This window comes from Hordeum vulgare, chromosome 7H, assembly GCF_904849725.1.
Source record: "Hordeum vulgare subsp. vulgare chromosome 7H, MorexV3_pseudomolecules_assembly, whole genome shotgun sequence".
NCBI classification, from domain to species: domain Eukaryota; kingdom Viridiplantae; phylum Streptophyta; class Magnoliopsida; order Poales; family Poaceae; genus Hordeum; species Hordeum vulgare.
The window spans coordinates 41,462,650-41,486,469 of NC_058524.1; positions in this window are offsets into that span (position 1 = coordinate 41,462,650).

The window sequence follows — 23,820 nt, forward strand, 5'->3', positions numbered from 1 at the left end:
CTGATGCCCATTGATTGCAAGTCTGCCCTTGCTTTCGGCCCATCTTTGGTCCTCTCTGGCATGTTGAGCAGGGTACCAAGCAGACTCTCGCACGCGTTCTTCGTGATATGCATGACATCTAGGCTGTGAGGCACACGGAGGACCTTCCAGTACGGCAAGTCCCAGAAAATAGACCTCGTTTTCCATACCTTCAGAAGCGGCTCTGGCGCCTTTCGCTTCTTTCCCGGCGGTGGGCACTCTTTCCAATTGTTCAATAGCTCGTCTATTTCCTCGCTGCTCCTCGTACGTGGGGGTCTTCGGGGTTCGGTTTCACCATCGAACAGATCCTTGCGTTTTCCCCATGCGTCATCGTCGCGAAGCCACCTTCGATGTCCCATGAACACGGTTTTCGAAGACCCGGGATCTCTATCTAGCTGGCGATACGTTGTGTCATCCATGCACCTAACGCATGCACAAAATCCGTGTACCACCTGCCCCGTGACATATTGTAACCGAGATAGTCGTGGACCGTCGTGAGGAGTGCGTCTCTCATAGGGAAATATTGTTTCGCTGCGGCGTCCCACATATTGGCTAGCGTTTTCCACAGCGTGTCTAGCTCCTCTTTCAGCAGCCCCAGTTACAGATTGATGTCGTTCCCTGGTTGTTTCGGCCCTTCAATTAGCATACTCATGTGAATGTACTTCCTCTTCATGCACATCCATGGGGGAAGGTTGTACATCCACACAAACACAGGCCAGGTGCTATGTGTGCTTCTCTCGCAGCCAAACGGATTGACTCCATCGGTGCTCGCGCCCAGCATGATGTTCCTTGGATCGTCCCCAAATTATGGGTGTTCGAAGTTCAACGCTTGCCACTGGCTCGCATCCTTAGGGTGACGTTCCCAAATTATTGGATCGTCCCCAAATTACAGTTTTCGAGGGTAGAGTATTCGACCCAAATTTGTTGATTTGACACAAGGGGAAGTCAACAAATATTCTCAAGTATTAGCAGTTGAGTTTTCAATTCAACCACACCTGAAAGACTTAGTATCTACAGCAAAGTATCAGTACCAGAGTAGTATGATAGCAACAGTAGCAACAGTAACTAGTAGCAGCAAAGTGACAGCAATAGCGGCAAAGTAACAGTAGCAGCAGTGACAGCAGTAGCGGCAAAGTAATGTAGCAAGGACCAGTAGGAAAAACTCGTAGGCATTGGATCGGTGATGGATGATTATGTCGAATGTTATTCAACATGCAACAGTTATAACACGGAGAGATATGTAACTAGCTCCAGTTCGTCAATGTAATGTAGGCATGTATTCCGTATGTAGTCATACGTGCTTAGGAAAAGGAACTTGCATGACATCTATTGTCCATCCCTCCCGTGGCAGCGGGGTCCTAATGGAAACTACGGGATATTAAGGTTCTCCTTTTAATAAAGAACCGGACCAACGCATTAACACTTAGTGAATACATGAACTCCTCATACTATGGTCATCTCCACGAGTGGTTCTGGCTATTGTCACTCCGGGGTTGCCGGGTCATAACACATAGTAGGTGACTACAACTCGCAAGATAGGATCAAGAACACACATATATTGGCGACAACATAATAGGTTCAGATCTGAAATCATGGCACTCGGGCCCTAGTGACAAGCATTAAGCATGGCAAAGTAGTAGCAACATCAATCCAGCATGCATCTAGTGTATTAAGTCCAAAAGAACAGAGTAATGCCTTAAGCAAGATGACATGATGTAGATGGACAATCTCATATCAACGCCAGAGCCCATCTTGTTACCCTTGATGGCAACTACTTAATGTGTGCCTTGCTGCCCCTACTGTCACTGGGAAAGGTCACTACATGGTAGAACCCAAAACCAAGCACTTCTCCCATTGCAAGAATCATAGATCTAGTTGGCCAAACAAAACCCAAGACTCGGAGAGACTTACAAGGATATCAAATCATGCATATAAGAAATCAGCAAAGACTCAAATCCACAATTCATCGGATCTCGACATACACACCGCCAAAGAATATTACATCGGATAGATCTCCATGAAGATCATGGAGAACTTTGTATTGAAGATCCAAGAGAGAGAAGAAGCCATCTAGCTACTAACTACGGACCCGTAGGTATGAAGTGAACTACTCATGAGTCATTGGAGGGGCGATGATGATGATGAAGAAGCCCTCCAACTCCAAAGTCCCCTCCGGCAGGGTGCCGGGAAGGGTCTCCAAATGAGATCTTGCAGAAACGGAAGCTTGCGGCGGCGGAAAAGTATTTTCGAGGCTCCCCTGATTTTTTGCTGTATTTTAGGGAATATATAGGCCAAAGATCTAGGTCAGGGGGCGGCCAGGGAGGCCACAAGCCCTGCCATCGCTGCCTCCCCCCTGGTGGCGGAGTGGGGGCTTGTGGGCTCCCAGGAGCCCTCCTGGCTTGGCCCACAGGCCCCCTGATCTTCTTCCTTTCGGGAAAAAATCATTTCGGCGATTTTATTCTGTTTGGACTTCGTTCCAAAATCAGATCTGAAAAGAGCCAAAACACAGAAAAAACAGGAACTCGCACTTGGCACTGAATTAATAAGTTAGTCCCAAAAAAGATATAAAAGGTACATAAAACATCCAAAGATGACAAGATAACAGCGTGAAACCATCAATAATTATAGATACGTTTGAGACGTATCAAGCATCCCCAAGCTTAACTCTTGCTCGTCCTCGAGTAGGGAAGTGATAAAGAATGAATTTTTGATGCTTTCATGCTGCCTAGAATATATGTCCTTTGTAACTCCTCTTATGTGACGTGAATGTTCAGATCCATTAGATTCAAAACAATAGTTTGCTATTGACGTGGAAACAATAATAGTTCAAGTAAACTAGCAAGGTAATCATGAACTTTCAAAATAACAAGGCCAAAATAAAGTTATCCCTACAAAAGCATATAGTCTGGCTATGCTCTATCATCATTGCACGACGAATTTAAATCATGCACAACCCCGGTATTGGCCAAGTAATTGTTTCACACCTTTACTTTCTCAAACCTTTTCAACTCTCACGCAATACATGAGCGTGAACCATGGTTATAGCACTATAGATGGTGTGGAATGTGGTGGAGGTTGCAAGACAAAAAAAAGGAGAAGATAGTCACACTAACTAGGCATATCAATGAGCTATGGAGATGCTCATCAATATATATCAATGTGAATGAGTAGGGATTGCCATACAAATGATGCACTAGAGCTACGAGTATGTGAAAGCTCTTAAAGAAAACTAGTGTGCGTGCATCCAACTTGCTTGCTCACGAAGACCTAAGGCAATTTTGAGGAAGCCTATCATTGGAATATACAAGCCAAGTTATATAATGAAAAATTCCCACTAGTTATATGATGGTGACAAAACGAGAGACTCTCGATCATGAAGATCATGGTGCTTAATATGCACAAGTGTGGAAAAGTGGTAGCATTGTCCCTTCTCTCTTTTTTCTCTCTTCTATTTTATTTTATTTTTTGGTGGGCTCTTTGGCCTCTCTCTTTTTTGTGGGCTTCTTTGGCCCCTTTTATTTCCTCACATGGGACAATGCTCCATTAATGATGATCATCACACTTTCAACTCAAAACTTAGAGCAACTATGACTCTACATGGAATGCCTTCGGTAGTGTACCATGGCAATGATCTAGCATAGCATAGACATCAATGGAAACATCATGCTAGCTATCTTACGATCATGCAATGGAAATGTAGACGTGGTGGCACATGTCATGGTGGTAGTTGCATGGAAATATATCTCGGAATGACTTTGAAAAAGCCATAGTAGGTAGGTATGGTGGTTGTTTTGAGGGAGGCTAATGGTGGGTTTTGTGCACCGGCGAAAGTTGCGCGGCACTAAGAAGATAGTGATGGTGGAAGGTGAAAGTGCATCTAAACCATGGACTCAACATTAGTCATGAAGAACTCATATACTTGTTGCAAAAGTTTTATTAGTAATCGAAACAAAGCATTCAACGCATACTCCTAGGGGAAGGGTTGGTAGGTACAAACCATCGCGCGATCCCGACTGCCACGCAAAGGATGACAATCAATAGACTAATCATGCTCAGGTTTCATCACATAGCAGTTCACCATACGTGCATGCTACGGGAATCACTAACTTCAACACAAGTATTTCTAGATCCACAACACCTTACTAGCATGACTTCAATATTACCATAACCACAACTCAAAACTAATTGAGATGAATCAAACTTCTCTAACTATTCAATGCACATGAAGGTGGAAGTTTTCGTATCCCTTTGGATAACTACCCCTTTTGAGACTACTTTCAAAGCATATATCAACTACCAAGCCACGCACCGATGTGCTCTAAAAGATATAAGTGAAGAACATAGAGCAAAAGTATCTAGCTCAAAAGATATAAGTGGAGCACATGTGAGCTGAATTGTCTACCAAAAGATATAAGTGAAGCTCGACAAAATCACGGTGAGTGCATGTCTCTCTCCCTAGGTGTGCAGAAAGGATGATTGTGACACAACAAAAATAAAAGACTCCTACGATACAAGACGCTCCAAGCAAAAACACATAACATGTGGTGAATAAAAATATAGCCCCAAGTAACGTTACCGATGGATTGAAGAAGAGAGAGGGGATGCCTTCCCCGGGCATCCCCAAGCTTAGGCTTTTACGGCATCCTTGAATCTCTTGGGGTGCCTTGGGCATCCCCAAGCTTGAGCTCTTGCCACTCTTTATCTCTTTGTCCATAAGAACTTCACCCAAAACTTGAAAACTTCACAACACGAAACTTAAACAGAAACTCGTGATAACATTAGTATGAGAAAGCAAACCACCACTTCCTTAAGTACTGTAGCAAACTTAAATTCTACTTGTGCTGATGTTGGGTTACTGTATTTTCAATCTTCCATGGCTAATACCCCCCGATACTATCCATAGTTTCATCAAAATAAGCAACCAACACAACAAAAACAGAATCTGTTAACAGCAGACCAGTCTGTAGCAATCTGTATATTTTGTATACCTCTGTTACTTCACAAATTCGGACAAATTACGAAAGTCTCAAGAATTTGCGTAGCAATCAGCAGAAAAAAGAATCAACTCAAAAGCTCTTACAGAAAAAAATGAAAATTATTTTCGTGAGCAGAAAGTTTCTGTCTTTTCCAGCATGACCAAACGATCATCCCCAAGACTAATCATAATGGTTTTGCTTGGCACAAACGCAAAAAGAAACACAAAAAACACAATCATAACAGATTTATGGAAGTGTGGAAAACACAAAACAGAAAGAAAAATGATAGATTCATTGGGTTGCCTCCCAACAAGCGCTTTTGTTTAACGCCCTTAGCTAGGCATTCAATGATGCTCTCACAAAAGACAAGAATTGAAGCACAACGAGAGCATCCTAAAGCATGTGAAAATCACATATAAGTCTAACATACTTCCTATGCATAGGCATTTTATAGGAAAACAAATTGTCAAGACAACCAATAGCTGACATATGCAAGGAAGAAGAAAGAGTCAAGAGCAATCTCAACATCACGAGAGGTGATTTGGTAACATGAAAGTTTCTACCAAAATATTTTCCTCTCATAGCAATTACATGTGGGATCATATTCGAATTCAACAATGGAACTATCACATAGAATATTCTTTTCATGATCCACATGCATGCAAAGTTGATGCTCTTCAAAAATAGTGGGATTATCATCAACTAAAGTCATGACATCTCCAAACCCACTTTCAATAATATTGCAAATATCATATTCATCATGAGGCTGAAACAAATTTTCAAGATCATAATAAAAATCATCGCCCCACTCATGATCATTCTAACAAGTAGTGGACATAGCAAAACTAGCATCCCCAAGCTTAGGGTTTTGCATATTTTTAGCATGATTGTCACTAATATAATTTATAGTGAAACCATTGCAATCATGCTTTTCATCCAAGGAGCCCTCGTGAATCACTTCATAAGTTTCTTCATCACGATTTTCAGATTCACGCATCTCAAGAAAAACCCCATAAAGATAGTCAAGTGTACTCAACTCACTAGCAATTTGTTCCACACAAGTAGGTCTCTTAAAGAGATTAGCTAGTGGATGAGGATCCATATCAATGGATTTTTAGCAAGCAAAGATGCAAGCTAAAAGAAGGCACATGGTAACACAAGCAAACAGAAAGCGAGCGGAAGAAGGGCGAACGAAAAAAGGAAAATGAAAACGGCAAATGTGAAGTGGGGGAGAGGAAAACGAGAGGCAACTGGCTACAAAAGTAAATGCAAGAGATGAGTTTGTGAGACCTACTTGAATAGATCTTGATCTCTCCTCCCCGGCAACGGCGCCAGAAATACTTCTGATGTCAGCTGTGCTTCCCCGGCAACGGCGACAGGAATAGTCATGTCGACGGCACCAGGAATCCTTCTGCTACGGCTATGGAGCCTTGCGTTGGTGTTCCCTCGAAGCGGAAAGGGTGATGTAGCACAGCGGTGGTAAGTATTTCCCTCAGTTTGAGAACCAAGGTATCAATCCAGTGGAGGAGTATCACAAGATCCTGCACAAACGCAAAAGCTTGCACCCAACGCTATGAAGGGGTTGTCAATCCCTTATAGATTCTTCGCCAAGTGAGAACTGAAAGCAGCAAAGTAACAAAGCAAAGTAAAAGCGGAGGTGTAAACGATGGATGTGAATAGACCCGGGGGCGTAGTGTTTACTAGTGGCTTCTCTCATGAAAGCAAGTATACGGTGGGTGAACAAATTACCGTGGAGAAATTGATAGAACCGCGCAAAGTCGTGACGATATCTATGGCAATGATTATATCTATAGGCATCACGTCCAAAACAAGTAGACCGATACTTTCTGCATCTACTATTATTACTCCACACGTCGACCGCTATCCAGCATGCATCTAGTGTATTAAGTCCAAAAGAACAGAGTAACGCCTTAAGCAAGATGACATCATGTAGATGGACAATCTCATATCAACGCCAGAGCCCATCTTGTTACCCTTGATGGCAACTACTTAATGTGTGCCTTGCTGCCCCTACTGTCACTGGGAAAGGTCACCACATGGTAGAACCCAAAACCAAGCACTTCTCCCATTGCAAGAATCATAGATCTAGTTGGTGAAACAACACCCAAGACTCGGAGAGACTTACAAGGATATCGAATCATGCATATAAAAAATTAGCAAAGACTCAAATATACATCATAGATAATCTGATCACAAATCCACAATTCATCGGATCTTGACAAACACACCGCCAAAGAAGATTACATCGGATAGATCTCCATGAAGATCATGGAGAACTTTGTATTGAAGATCCAAGAGAGAGAAGAAGCCATCTAGCTACTAAGTACGGACCCGTAGGTCTGAAGTGAACTAATCACGAGTCATTGGAGGGGCGATGATGATGATGAAGAAGCCCTCCAACTCCATAGTCCCCTCCGGCAGGGTGCCGGGAAGGGTCTCCAGATGAGATCTCGCGGAAACGGAAGCTTGAGGCGGCGGAAAAGTATTTTCGAGGCTCCCCTGATTTTTTGTTGTATTTTAGGGAATATATAGGCCAAAGATCTAGGTCAGGGGGCGGCCAGGGAGGCCACAAGCCCTGCCATGGCCGCCTCCCCCCTGGTGGCGGAGTGGGGGCTTGTGGGCTCCCAGGAGCCCTCCTGGCTTGGCCCACAGGCCCCCTGATCTTCTTCCATTCGGGAAAAATTCATTTCGGTGATTTTATTCCGTTTGGACTCCGTTCCAAAATCAGATCTGAAAAGAGCCAAAAACATAGAAAAAACAGGAACTGGCACTTGGCACTGAATTAATAAGTTAGTCCCAAAAAATATATAAAAGGTACATAAAACATCCAAAGATGATAAGATAACAGTGTGAAACCATCAAAAATTATAGATACGTTTGAGACGTATCAGCCGTCTCCAGCCGGCATAGGACTAGCCGGCGTGGGGACAGCCTTGTCCGAGGCGGTCACCTTGACGCGCATCGCCGAGTCGGTTGTGGCGTACTTGTCTGCCTTGGCCATGAGCACCGCCAGAGAGGTGGGTTCGGAGCACATAAGCTTGTGCTTGAGGAGGGTGCCATCTCGACAACCGTCGATGAAGTACTGGATGGCTTGTACCTCATGCACCCCCTCGCAGGAGTTGCGGAGCTCCGTCCATCGGGTGATGTAGTCGCGAAGGGGTTCGTCGGGCCTCTGGACCCACATGGACAGCTCGCGAGGCCGGCCAGGGCGCTTGTAGGTGCCAGTGAAGTTGCGGACGAATGCCTCCTCGAAGTCCACCCATGAGTTGACGCTGCCGGCCACAAGGCTGTTAAGCCAAGTCCGAGCCGAGCCGGCCAACATAAGTGGCACGTAGCGGACCGCTACGCGCTTGTTGCCCCTGGCGATGCCGACAGCTTTAGTGTAGTCGATCAGCCAGTCGTCTGGCTTGGCAGTACCGTTGTATTTGGGCGTGTTCTGAGGCAAGGTGAAGCCTCGGGGGAATGGCTCCCCTCGGATCCGGGGGCCGAAGCAAGTCGGACCGATGGGGTCGTCTTCCTCCAGGAGGGGTGACTAGGCCAGGACGATGAGACGCCTGCGGGCGTCCCAAAAATCCTGGGGAGTGCGAGCACCAATCCGAGTAGCGAGAGGGGAGGCACCTCATGAACCGGAGACATGGGTCCTGTCGGGGTGAGGAACCTCACACGCCAAATCGCTCTCGTCGCCCCCGCGATGCTTGCTCGAAGTGTGCTCGCTCTGGCGCTGGGAACGCCGGTCTTGGCTTCCCTCGCCCCTCCGGCCGGAGGTGCGATGCGAGGAAGATCCTTCTGCGTGATGCTGACCGCTAGGGTTGCGGCGTGCTCCGAAGTTGGGTCCCGGAGACTCTGACTGGGCGTGACCGGGGTCAAGTCGAGCCTGCTGTTTGTTGGCAGCGTCAAGGAGATCCTTGACCCGCTTCTCATGGAAGGCTTGCTCCTCGCCATCCAGGCTCGCCATCTCCTCCATGGCCGCCTGTACCGCCCGCATGTTGGCCGCAGGGGTCTCGTAGGTGGGCTGATCGCTGCCTAGGATCTCAGCAATAAACCGGCCGCGGCTGCGGAACAATCCAAGCCGGCTAGGGGCCTTGGAAATCGGAGTGAGACCGTATGCGTAGTTATACTCGCGATGCGTGGCCTCCATCCAACATTTTGCCGAGGCAACGGCAATGCCCTCCTCCAAGATACGCTTGCGAGCCTCCTCCAGTGAAGCCTGAGCGTTGATAAGGTTCGCGGAAGCAGCGACGGGTGTCTTCAGGCCGGCGATGGCATCCTGAAGAGTATCAGCGGTGGCAACGGCGGGTTCACCAGCGTCTGCTGACGCCTTGCCATGAGCCGCTCTAGTGCCAGCGCCGATAACCATCACCTCCACGATGTTGCAGACGGCTGTGACATGGTATGGGGTGAAGAACCCCACCGACGGCGGAGGGCCGTCGAAGACGAGTACGTTACTGGGGTACACATCGTGGTCAAGCGTCTCAGTGATAGAGAGCCTGCTGAAGCTGGCGCAGAGCGCCTCAACGTCGAAGTCCTCGCCGAAGTAGCGAGGGCCATCGTTGAGACGTAAGTCGCTAAAGAGAATGCTGAAGTTCTCCATAGCAGCGAAGACGACGCTAGGAAGCATCTCGTCATTAGAATCTTCATCTAAATCCGCATGGTGGACAGGGACGACGATCATCATTGGTGTCGCCTTGTCGAAAGCGGGCAACACAGGCATGCAGACCGATCCGGACGCGATGCATTCGGTGGCGTAGGTGTGGGGCCCCACCCAGCGCGTAAAGCCAGCCGATGTCGCGATCGGCCCCATGGTGGGTGCCAAATGTCGGTGAATACTCACATCATGTGCCATAGATAGGCTAAAGTCGGTGAGAATCGAAGGGACAAAGGAGGGCGCTGGGAACGAGGTTGGTACTAGCATGGAACACACGATGTACCCAGGTTCAGGGCTCTCCGTAGAGATAAGACCCCTAGTCCTATCGGAGTGTTTGATGTGTATGAATGGATTACAAGGTTGCTCCTGGAGCTGTGTTGGGAGGAGGAAGAGGGGAGCAGCCGGCTCGTCTCTGCCTCTCTCTATGTGGTTGGTGGATGTGAAGTGTTGTTCGACCGTCCTCCTGCATGGAGGGTGACCGGGGGATTTTATAGACGAACCCGCCGGCCTACAATATGGATAAAGGGTACAAAAGTGGGACCCGGCTCGCAGCCTCGCCGGCTGACCAGGGGGCCACGAGAGTCTTGTCTTGTCGCTTGAGGGGCCCGCCGACTGCATGGTCTCGATTAGCTATGGGACCCGCCGGCTGGCCAATGAAGCTCTCGCGTAAGGTCGAGCGTCGTCCAGCGAGATTTGTCATGGGAAGGTAGTATGACCGCCTCCACTATTCCCCATGCCGAGTGCAGTAATGGAGTGGGAGTGTGATGGTCCGACACTATGCTAGGTGATGGATCAGATCCGGGGTAGGTCAGTGGCGTGGCCGCCAACACTCGTACCTACCGGACACTCCGATCCAGTACCTTTGCTGACGCGTAGCTACCTTTAATCGTAAGGTCTCATCCTGATCTACGATTTGATGTGACTTGTGATCCTCGGCCGGCTAGCCGGGTTGGGCACGGCCGCCTCATTCCTAGCCGGCTGGCTTGGCCAGGCCGGTGAGGAAGAGGCAGCCGTCTCGGCTCTAGCCTGCAGGGGTTGCCTGGCCGGGCAGAGAGTTGGCCGCCTCGTCCTCCATCCGGTAGGCGCAGCCTAGCCGGCCAGAAGACTTAGGCCTTGGGAAACTGTATTTGTTCATATCCTTTGGGCAGGAAATGAAGGAGCGGGCTTGATGAGCCTACCCCGGGGTTATCCCCCCGACAATGCCGAAGTTCGTCGAGGCCCTTGAAGAAAATCGTTTGCAGACTTCCTGCACTTCAATTTTATATAAGATGATATGCACCCACGTATATGTGGAATAATCATCAACTATGACAAAGCCATATAAAGATGTTGCATTTGTTAGAGTGGCATAATGAGTAGGTCCAAATAGATCCATGTGAAGCAATTCAAATGGACGAGTAGTGGTCATGATAGTCTTCGAGGGGTGCTTAGATCTGGTCATTTTCCTAGACTCACAAGCACCGCAGAGGTGATCCTTGAGGAATTTGATTGATTCGATGCCGATGACATGCTTCTTCTTCGCGAGCGTGTGCAAATTCCTCATGCCTGCATGACCGAGTCTTCGATGCCACAGCCACCCTTCTGAGGTTTTTGCTAGTAAGCAAGTGGCTGGTTGAGGACCTTTGTCAGCATATGTGATTTGCTTCAGGGGTGAAGGAGTTAGTGGTATATTCATCAACAAGCTTTTGTCACCAGTCATGTGGTGTGTGCAGCCATTATCAAGAACCCACTCAGTACTCTTGGGTTTGTCATCCTTTGAACCTTTTGCCATGAAGCAATAGGTTGGAGCGAAGTCATCAGCATAGTCATCAGTGTGGATGGTGTTATCATTTTCTTCAAGGCTGAAGATTGACTTGCTGACGAATGTGGTTGCAAGTGCAAGGCTAGCGTGTCCAGATTCTGAGTCTTCATCAGAACCCTCCCCTTCATCACATTCCTTGGATTCTGCCTCGGAATCCATTTCCTTGCCAATAAGTGCCCGAGCCTTTCTGAAACTAGTCTTCTTGTGCGATGAGGACTTTGAAGATGAGGATTTTGAAGATTTCTTCTTTTTCTTCGAGTCATCAGAACTTTCATCCTTGTATTTCTTCTTCTTTGATTCCTTTCCCAACAAGGACAATCAGCAATGTAGTGACCTGATTTCTTGCATTTGTGGCAGGTTCTTTTCTTGTAGTCCTCAGATGAACATTCTGATTTCCTCATATCTCTTCTTGAAGATTTACCAAACTAGCCACGTCGTGTAAACTTCTGGAATTTCCTCACGAGCATTGCAAGCTCCTGTCCAAATTCTTCAGGATCACCAATGCTACCATCCGAGTCTTCTTCTTCGAATGAGGAAATTGCTTTGGACTTCAGTGCACGTGGTCTAGAATAGCTTGGTCCATAAAGATCTCTCTTTTCTTCTTGTTGGAATTCATGAGTATTGAGTCTTTCGAGTATATCAGCTGGATCAAGCATCTAGTAGTCTAGTCTTTATTGAATCATCAGAACTAAAGTATCAAATGAAGAATCCAAGATCTTAGCAGTTTCTTCACAACTTCGTGATCAGTAATGTCTTGAGCTCCCAGTGCTTGCAGTTCATTTGATATGTCAGTGAGGCGATCAAAGGTACCTTGGCAGCTTTCATTGTCAAGCCTCTTGAAGTGATGGAAGAGATTGCGAAGAACATCAACACGAGAATCGCGCTGGGTTGATACTCCTTCACTAACTTTGGACAACATTTACCATATAAGGTTTGCTGAGCCCAAAGCACTTACTCTGCCATACTGGCCCTCGCTCAGATGGCCACATATGATATTCTTTTCTTGAGAATCAAGTTGCTTCAATTTCTTCACATCAACGGCAGAGACAATAGCAGTGACGATAGGGACGCCATGTTCCACAATATACCAGAGATCATTGTCAATAGCTTGTAGATGCATCTGCATCTTGGTCTTCCAGAAGAGAAAGTCCTTTCCTTCGAAAGTAAGACATCCTGCAGTAACCTCGATCATGCCTGCAGTCGATATAACTGAAACTCGAGGTGGTCAAACCAAAATCACACAGAACAAGGGAGTACCTTGCTCTAATACCAATTGAAAGTGCGGTATATCGACTAGAGGGGGTGAATAGGAGATTTTTAGAATTTCATCACTGAGGAAATTCCTCACTGATGACTAACTTGCAGCGGAAACAGTAAAGGATCAGGAGTGCAAAGTATCACTACAGCAGTTTTTTAGGATGAAGAATATGAAAAACAGTTTGCACAGTATGCAGGCACGGAGAAAACAGATGAGGATTAACTTGCGTGAAGAATTTTGGGTTGAGGAATTTCAGGGAAAGTCTTCAGCAAATTCTTCAAACAGTGACAGTGAAAAACATCAACACACAATCTGAGGAATGTAAAGAGTTGAAGAAATAGAACCCGTTTCACAGTGAAGACAGTGGTTGATGACCCAGTTCCAACTGTTGTGGCAGTTGTACATCTGTTTTGGAGCGGCTTGGTATTGAAACCAAAAGACACACGGTCCCGGGATACACAGTCCCTATCGTATTCTCCTTGGGCTAAGAACACACAGTCCTCGCCCAACACTCGTGGTAAGTCTTCAGGGCAGACTTCCAACCCTCACAAACTTGGTCACCTGGCGATCCACAATTGACTGCTGGATTGGTTAGACCATGACGCCTAACCGTCTGGAGGATGCATAGTCCTCAAAGGTAAAAGGCTTCAGTCCCACACAGGAACAACTTCTTCAGTGATGCTCAATCACTTGGTTTTCGGTTTGTGGTTTGGTGTTTGGGGTATTTCCTCACTGTTGAATTACTCTCGAAGACTCTGAGGAATTTGGTTTGCTCTTATGACAAGTGTCAGTTTCTAACGGAGCAGCCGACCAGCTAATGGTTGTGGGGTGGGGGCGGCTATTTATAGCCTGGGAGCATCCCGACATGATTTGACATGAATGCCCTTAAATAATATGACCGTTGGTGTGGATAAGACCAATGATGTGGCGCGACTTGCGGTAACGACCGGGACCCTCAACTGTGAGAGTCCTCATGTCTCTCATATTCTTCACTTGAGGCTTTTGGTAGGATTAGGCTTGGGTTGAGCATCATGAGGAAATTCATTCCGACGTGGTACTTTGACCCCCTTTAACAGTACGGTGTTCCTATGACTCAAAAGTGAAGAAAATAAAACAGACAGAATAAATTTTCATGCTTCATAATCTTCAGCTTGTTTTTCTTGAGTACACACCGAATTCCTCATCTTCAATTTATTCATGAGGAATATCAATTTCATCGCAATTTCTTCGCGATTCAATTCTTCAGCTTCAGACCAATTTCTTCAGCTGAAGATATACATTTTTAGGGGTTGATATTCATCGAATATTTCAAACTCCTGAGCGACTTATAGATCCTGTGTAAACTCATGAACACATTAGATACTTAACCTATAAGTCTTCAAACCACCAAAATCACTAAGGGGCACTAGATGCACTTACACCCCTATTGGCCGCTCGCAATCCACCCCCGCAGCCCCTCAAGCAAGGAAGGCATAATGGCGGTGATCGTCGCTCCAAGTTGGTCTCGCACTTGCTCTTGGACTATCTCCGGAATCCACGCCACTTGTGCCTTGAGTTCTTTAACCTCGCGGTCCTGGCTTTCCGAGATGGTCTTTCTGTCCTTTCGCCCAGCCTTATAGTATTCTGACCATTTCGTGGACAAGCCTTCGCAAGCCACACGACCAGCTGACGACGGCTTACTGAGCTTATCCTTGTGTTTCATTACGTTCAACGTCCTATTTAAAGCGTTGTCCCAAGGGGCAGACGGGGAGCTCGGAGACCCCGCGCTACTGCTTTCAGTTTCCTGCGGAAGGAACGTGAACCATTTAGAAATTTGGCTTCATTAATTAGAATGCAACCATATGGAGCTAATTACGCGGGGGTGTATTCCTTACCAGAACATGCTCAAGCTCCTTCACCTTCGGATCTGTGGTAAGCTCCTTTGTTACCGGGTCCACCTTGTACTGGACCCTGACATAGTTCCTCGTCTTCTTTTCAGGGTATTTATCGAAGAGGGGCGGTAGGCCTTGCTCGGCACGCTCCACGTCCTCCTTGTCCCATTTAGGTTTCGCCACTCTGTAACCGCCGGGACCGAATTTGTGGACCCATAAGTTCAAGTCTCGCATATCTTTCCCCCACTGACTTGATTCCGTGGATGCGTTGCTCTCGCACTTGATCTTGAACTCCAGGTAGTTAGCTTCGTTGATCGAAGGATTTGTCTCCTTGATCTTCTCATAACTATCACCTCTTAGAATCCTTCTCTTCACCTCGGCTCTCCAAGTAGCCAGGGCCGTGCTCATCTTCGTGAGGGCGGCACTATTCACTTTATTCCCTGCGAGCCGTGTGTTTGCGACGTCACCGGGGAACTTGTATCGTTCGTGCAGCTTCGTGAAGAGGAGGTTGCGCAAATTCGCTCGGCCTTGATGCCTTAGGTTCTCGGTGTTGATCGAGACGGTTCTCCGGAGAATGCACCCGAGTTGTCCCGCGTACCCACCGACTAATTCTTTGGGCGTCGTTGGATGCCTACTAGAGGACACTTCAGTAAATTCCTCCCTGACGGTGCCGAGCACGTTCGGGCGTCGGTCCTTCCGTTGCTTCTTCGGTTGGCTGCCATCTGTGCGTTTGCTGCCATCATCAGTGGTGGCAACCCCGACGGCACCATCAGTGGTGTCATCCTCGACGCCACTAGGGGTTGTGTAGTCGTGATCGGTATCTTCCGCGGCATCCTCATAGCGGTGAGGTTCTTCCTCCAGCTCCTGGGATAGCTCCCAAAATGGCTTCCCGAACCGCTGGCCTCATCGTTGTTGGCCATGTTCGCTCTAAATAGGAAAAAAGGCTACTAGAGTTATTGCACGGGGTTGAATTATCACCAACTATAATTCCAATGTATCCAATTTTACTTTTCTTTTACTCCATAGGATCGGAACACGTGACACACGAGAAGTTCCAACGTATCCATACCAAAAAGTAGTAATAGTCAGTGTTTCATTTTTAGGGCCCTTTTAGTGAAGCAAAAGAAAACAAAAATAATGTGCTAATGAGTTACTTATTCAATATTGTTTCACAAGCTTAACAATGAGCTTCCCCGCAAATAAAGTTCAACAATTCACTATCCAACTATTTAGCAATAACACTACTCATGAGTCATGAACTCATGATCCACCTACTGTATTGTTATGTACTCCCTACGTAAAGAAATATAAAAGCCTTTAGATCATCAAAATAGTTATCTAAACATACTTATATTTTTAAACAGAGGGAGTAGCACACATAAATCAAGGATAACAAGATAATACTAATCCAGTAGTGTGGTAGTATTGATGATGTCATGTAATCTAACATTTGAATAGATCATTTTGGACCCATTTCACTCACATAAAAATAAACATAAGAATTAAAAAGAAATGAGCTATGTTTTCAAGAAAGGATAAGGATTTTGTTTCGGTTGAGAATCGGGCATCTTCTAGGTCAAGAAAATTGGGCATGAACTTTGCTAATTTTCTTAACCTAGGAGTGCCCAATTCTCAACCGAAACAGAAATTAATCTACGTTTCAGGAGAAAGGGGTAAAAAATATGAGTCAGCGGTTCCATCAAGCTCATATAGGATTCGAGTATGTAAATTCTGAAACATCATGATTTTCTGGTTTTCATCAAACATCATGACAGTCATACCTCAAGCACAGCACATGTAATAAAGTTGATTACACAAAATACAAGATCCAAATCACATCATATGTGAAAATAGAAATAAAGATCAAAACACAATAATTTCATGTAGAAAAATATGCTACTGTACTTCTTATCTAGGGTAAGATCGCCTGCATCTTCTCCATTAATTAAACAAAACATAAGAAAACTCCTCTACTCCTCGGCTCACTTCGCCACCGACAACCTCCTCTACTGCTCCCACACCTAACCCTTCTCCGCATGTCATGACACAACATTCCACTCCTCCCACTCTCTGATGTCCTCTGGGCACAGGAGAAGTCTTTGGAGAACTCCATGTACTTCTGTCATGCAACCATTCATAATTGTAGTTGATTTCTGCCCTGACATGCAACATGTGTTTTCAATTATGTAGGCTAGAATGGTGGAAAAAATGCTATATGCGCACCACTATAAGGTAATATTTCTCAAGACCGAAAGGACAATATGACCAAAGGTATGGGAAAAGCTGCTGGTTATGTACTCCAACAAGCTTGGTAACTTATCTGTGTAGGGTAATGGATGGATAATCTATATACAGTAAGCCTAAAACAAAAGGTGGAGTTCACATGCATAAGATGAACTGTAACATATAACAGCCTCTGGATACATTATTTTTTCCTTTGCAAATCCAGCAATTATAGCTGGGCAGCAAAGAGCCCGTCGTAAGTAGGAAAAGAATACACTATCGGACATAAAGGTACAGGAGAGTCTGCAGATTTCAAAGAAATGAAAGAATCCATAGTGTTATTTAACTACTAGTACCGTCATTTACCATCGCCGACCAAAAATATAAAGTCAAGCAGTAAAATGTGAAGACAAGGAGTAAACTGTGGTATCCTACACAACATTTCGAACCAAATCTCGAGTTGTATATTCAGTTACCACAGTGAAAGGGGCAAAAACAATTAACCGAAAGCAAGCCTGCAACTTCCCAACGGTTCTAATTCCCCAAGTTCAAGCAATTACATACATCACCAAGGAAAAAGAGAAAACCCTAAACCACTACCACGGGTCAACCCTGACAGAATGAAGAGGGAGAACGACCTAAATCGAGCCCATATATGCTGGATGGGTTTTGTTTTCCATTTGATGATAGTGGGGTTGTGTGTGCCCACATATGCCCCCTTGCTGGCTATTGCCATTTTTTAAAGCTCCGTGAAAAATGCATATGGTAACAACCCACCAACCACATGAACAATTCACCAAGAAATCGGTAGTTCATCACTTCGTCTAATCTAAAAGAAGAAAAATGCAGAGAGGGGGCTGGGGTTGATGAGATAGCATTGTATACCCTACTGTCGTCGATATCCGGCGAGACGGGCGGGCAGTCGGAGAGGGCACCGCCGCCGTTGAGGGGGACACTGCCGTTGAGGGGGCCACTGCTGTCGAGGGAGGAGGGAGTCCTCGACGGCGCAGTCCCCGTGGAGGAGGAGGAGGGAGTCCCCGGCGGCGCAGTCCCCGTGGAGGAGGAGGAGGGAGTCACCGGCGGCGCAGTCCCCGTGGCGGCGGCGCAGTTCCAGCGAGATCGAGGGGAGGTGGGGGAGAGACGACGAGCATTGTGGGGAGAGTTAGGGGAGGGGGGAATGAATTGGTGTAGTGGGGGAGGGTTAGCAATGGCGCACCATTTAGGGGCGCGTCATAAGTAAGGTGATAGCAATGGCGCACCTTCTAGTGGTGCGCCATAAGTAAGGTGATAGCAATGGCGCACCTTCCCTGGTGCGCCATTACTAACTCTCTTTTTTTATTTTTAGTTGCATGCATGTAATAGTTTCGCCGCCTATCTAGTATACTTTGTATTTACTTCATCTATTTTCTTACTAAGAACTATGTACGACCAAGAACTATGTCCTTTGGGACATATTCTTCTATATATTTGAAGGTTTGGTCCACATTCGAATGTTGATCTACGTAGTAGCATCCTTTGTATGGATTTGGTTGGATCTTTGAGGACTACAACCATGCGTGAGGACAAATAGAGGGTGGCTACTTAATGAAAAGAGCCAGTCACTCATTTCCACTTGTTTAGCCAAATGAGCTAATGTGTTTTACGAGTAGCCCGAGGAAAGCATGTTTTACACCTAACCCATCCATAAAGCTCACGGAGAGAGACACTTACAAAAAATCATGTTATGAGGTGATATCACATTGTGCAAAGATTTAGAATTACATGACATGGTTGAAATCAAGTGACTGGAAATAACAGTCATCAAAGATTGAGCTTGCCACTGACACACACACACGCGGCCGACACGTCTTGATTCGATCTTAGCTATCTTTTCACAATGATCTTCTTGCCCTTCTTTCTCGCGGTTGAATAATTTAGCCCCGGAACCCCTTGAATTCTTCTCTTGAACGGACGTCCTTTAGGTAGGGTGGTCCTTCTTCTTCTTGTGTTGTGTGCTACTTCATGATCGTCATCATCTTCCATCTTTGGGTCGCCGTACTTGTCGAAGTCTTGCTCATTGGCGACTCCATCCATTCCGATGATGTTCCTTTTGCCTCTCCTCACGACAACACGACTGGGCATTGATGGGTCGGTAATGAAGAAGCATTGGTCCACTTGGCAAGCCAATACCCATGGCTCATTTTTCGCGGTGATGTTTGCGCCCGCGGTCTTCGATTTGGCTTCGTGTATAACCATGGTGGTGAAATACCGGTCTTATTTTATGACGCTCTTGGCCCATCATACACGGAACATTGGAACCTTCTCTCCAGCGTAGCTCAGCTCCCTGATCTCCTCGATCCTTCCGTAGTATCTGTCCTTGTCGTTACCGGTGTAGGATTCCATCATTACCCCGGAGTTTTGATAATCGCTCTTCATATCCTTTTCCTCGGTGTAGAATGTGTAGCCGTTGATATCGTACGCCTCATAGGTCATCAGGTTGTGCTCGGCGCCCTGTGACAAGGCGAATATGAGTTTTTCTTCCGTGGAAGAATCCTCGTGTAAAGGGTACGACAGAAGCTTGTCCTTGAACCAACACGTGAAATATGGGTTGTGCTCTTTGATTATATCTCCATTCGTCCTCTGTTGGCCTCTGTCATTGTACGTCTTCTCAATCAAGGTTTTGTGCTCTACCACCCAAGGATCGACCACGTCTATGTGTTGTAGCGCGACTAGGTTTGCTCTTTCAAAGTCGGCGAGTCGACCCTTGAAGTCGACATGCATTTCGCGGTGACCCCATCCAGCGAACCTGCCGAGGTGCTTGTTGACGGGCAGACCAACAGGGTTCTCGATGCCTAGATAATTCATGCAGAAGGAGATGCACTCTTTGTTCAGAAAGCCCTGGGCTATGCTTCCATCTGGACGTGCCCTGTTGCGAACGTATCCTTTGATGACACCATTCATCCTTTCGAACGGCATCATGCTGTGCAGGAACGTCGGCCCGAGTTGGATGATATCCTCCATGATATGGACCAGTAGATGCACCATAACATCGAAGAATGTGGGCGGGAAGTACATCTCAATCTCGCATAGTATCACCACGATCTCTTCCTGTAGCCTCCTAAGTTGCCTCACGCCAACCGACTTCCGAAAGATGACGTCGAAAAAGTTGCATAGGCCAAATAGCATTTCACGGACGTGCGCGTCCATGATCCCACGGATTGCAACTGGAAGTATCTGCGTCATTAGCACGTTACAGTCGTGAGACTTCATCTTGCTGAACTTCTGCTTCGCTGAGTCTAGGTATCTGCTTATCTTCCCCGTGTAACCGTAAGGAAGTTTTACTCCTATGAGGCAGGTGCAAAATGGATCGATCTCCTTCTGACTTAGAGTGAAGCACGCGGGAGGGTAGTCATATTCGATCTTCTTGGCCTTTTTGCCTTTGCGACGACTTTCCGTGTCTTTCGCCTCATCATCATTAGGGCATTTTGCGTGAAGCTCCTCCCTGATGCCCATTGATTGCAAGTCTGCCCTTGCTTTCGGCCCATCTTTGGTCCTCTCTGGCATGTTGAGCACAGTACCCAGCAGACTCTCGCACACGTTCTTCCTGATATGCATGACATCAAGGCTGTGAGGCACACGGAGGATCTTCCAGTACGACAAGTCCCAGAAAACAGACCTCGTTTTCCATACCTTCAGAAGCGGCTCTGGCGCCTTTCGCTTCTTTCCCGGCGGTGGGCACTCTTTCCAATTTTTCAACAGCTCGTCTATTTCCTCGCCGCTCCTCGTACGTGGGGGTCTTCGGGGTTCGGTTTCACCAACGAACAGATCCTTGCGTTTTTCCCATGCGTCATCGTCGCGAAGCCACCTTCGATGTCCCATGAACACGGTTTTCAAAGACCCGGGATCTTTATCTAGCTGGCGATACGTTGTTTCATCCATGCACCTGACGCATGCACAAAATCTGTGTACCACCTGCCCCGCGACATATCCGTAACCAGGATAGTCGTGGACTGTCGTGAGGAGTGCGTCTCTCATTGGGAAATATTGTTTCGCTGTGGTGTCCCACATATTGGCTAGCGTTTTCCACAGCGTGTCTAGCTCCTCTTTCAGCAGCCCCAGATACAGATTGATGTCGTTCCCTGGTTGTTTCGGCCCTTCAATTAGCATATTCATGTGAATGTACTTCCTCTTCATGCACATCCATGGGGGAAGGTTGTACATCCACACAAACACAGGCCAGGTGCTATGTGTGCTTCTCTCGCTGCCAAACGGATTGACTCCATCGGTGCTCGCGCCCAGCAAGATGTTCCTTGGATCGTCCCCAAATTATGGGTGTTCGAAGTTCAACGCTTGCCACTGGCTCGCATCCTTAGGGTGACTCAGTGATAACCCACAAGTATAGGGGATCGCAACAGTTTTCGAGGGTAGAGTATTCAACCCAAATTTGTTGATTTGACACAAGGGGAAGTCAACGAATATTCTCAAGTATTACCAGTTGAGTTGTCAATTCAACCACACCTGAAAGACTTAGTATCTACAGCAAAGTATCAGTACCAGAGTAGTATGATAGCAACAGTAGCAATAGTAACCAGTAGCAGCAAAGTGACAGAAGTAGCGGCAAAGTAACAGTAGCAGCAGTGACAGCAGTAGCGGCAAAGTAATGTAGCAAGGACCAGTAGGAAAAACTCGTAGGCATCGGATCGGTGATGGATGATTATGCTGGATGTTATTCATCATGCAACAGTTATAACACGGAGAGATATGTAACTAGCTCCAGTTCGTCAATGTAATGTAGGCATGTATTTCGTATGTAGTCATACGTGCTCAGGGAAAAGAACTTGCATGACATCTATTGTCCATCCCTCCCATGGCAGCGGGGTCCTAATGGAAACTACGGGATATTAAGGTTCTCCTTTTAATAAAGAACTGGACCAACGCATTAACACTTACTGAATACATGAACTCCTCATACTATGGTCATCTCCACGAGTGGTTCCGGCTATTGTCACTCCGGGGTTGCCGGGTCATAACACATAGTAGGTGACTACAACTCGCAAGATAGGATCAAGAACACACATATATTGGCGACAACATAATAGGTTCAGATCTGAAATCATGGCACTCGGGCCCTAGTGACAAGCATTAAGCATGGCAAAGTAGTAGCAACATCAATCTCAGAACATAGTGGATACTAGGGATCAATCCCTGTCAAAACTAACTCGATTACATGATAGATCTCATCCAACCAATCACCGTCCAGCAAGCCTACGATGAGATTACTCACGAACGGTGAAGAGCATCATGGAATTGGCGATGAAGGAAGGTTGGTGATGACGATGGCGATGATCTCCCCTCTCCGGAGCCCAGAATAGACTCTAGATCTGCCCTCCAGAGGAAGAACAGGTGGTGGCGGCGCCTCCGTATCGTAAAACGCGATGATCTCTTCTCCTTGATTTTTTTCCAGATGAAAGGGACTAAATAGAGCTGGGATTGGAGGCGGTGGAGCAACGTGGGCCCCACAAGCCTGTCAGGGGCGGCCAGGGGGGCCCGCGCCTGGTGGGCTTGTGGGCTCTCAGCTCCACCCCTTCGGTTGATTCTTGCGCCAGTATTTTTCATATATTCCACAAAAAATCCTCGTAAATTTCCAGGTCATTCCGAGAACTTTTATTTCTACGCAAAAACAACACCATGGCAATTCTACTGAAAATAGCGTTAGTTTGGATTAGTTCCATTCAAATCATGCAAATTAGAGTTCAAAACAAGGGCAAAAGAGATTGGAAAAGTAGATACGACGAAGACGTATCACTCACCATCTTGTCTTTTTTATTTATCTCTGGATCATTTCCGTCATCTTCTCGCTTCTTCTCCTCCCTATCTGCGTGCCAACGCAGGAGCTCTGCTTGCTTAGGGTCTGCGAAATACCACTGCAGACGATGAGTGATCGGAAAGTACCACACCACTTTTCGAGGAGCTTTCTTCCTCTTCTTGTATCGAGTGACGCCGCACACCGGACATATGGTAGACTTCGCGTGCTCGTCCCGATAAATGATGCAATAGTTCATGCACACATGGTATTTCACGTGCGGTAGGACACACGATTTTCCTCGCCTCCTTGAAACTGTTCGGGCACTTGTTCCCCATGGGAAGACGTTCGTGCCAGAATGACATGTTCTCGTCGAAGCATGTGTCGGTCATTTTGTGTTTTACCTTCATCTCCAGAGCCATGAGCGTTACTTTCAGGTGGGTATCCTCGGGCATGCATCCTTCATACAATGGAGTAACCGCGTGTATATCCAGTTGATCCAGCTTGGCTTTCTCTCGGGCGGCAGCTCTTGCGTTACCCGTCTGCTTGAGAAGCAGCTCTTGAATATGAGGGTCTTGCACCCAGCCCATCGATGGTCCATCGTCGTCTGCTCTGGCATCTTCATCTTCATGATCATGCCCTTTGTCTTGATCTTCCTCATCATCATGTCCGGCATCTTCTACATGATGATTGTGTCCTGCATCTACTTCGTGATCATGTCCTGGAGATTCTTCGTCTTCTCGCCCGCCCTCGCCGCTATTGTCTTGCAGCCCTTCCTTTTTTCTTGCCCGGCCCCATGGGCGACTTCATAATCATCTTCATCACCTTGCCACCGATAGCCATCCATGAAACCACGCACGAGCAGGTGGTCCCGCACATGTCTGGAATCCGGGTCCATAAGGCTCTTCAGCTTGCATCTTCGACACGGACATCTTATCTCTGTCTCGTTCTTTTGAAGCATCTCGGCCTTCGCGGAGCTCAAAAACCTATTCACGATGCCTTCGGTCATCGTGCGGACCATGGTCGCCTGCGGGGTAGAGCAAAACCATATGTTACAACCAAAAAAAATTGGCATGACTTTGCCTAAAAATAAGACCAAAAAGAATGCATAGTGCCAAATTCTCGCCGAAACGGAAATGAATCAATATTCCGGCAAAATATTGGCAACTGTCGCATTTCAAGTACCGGTACCTGCAAACACAAACATATGCAACACCACAAACAT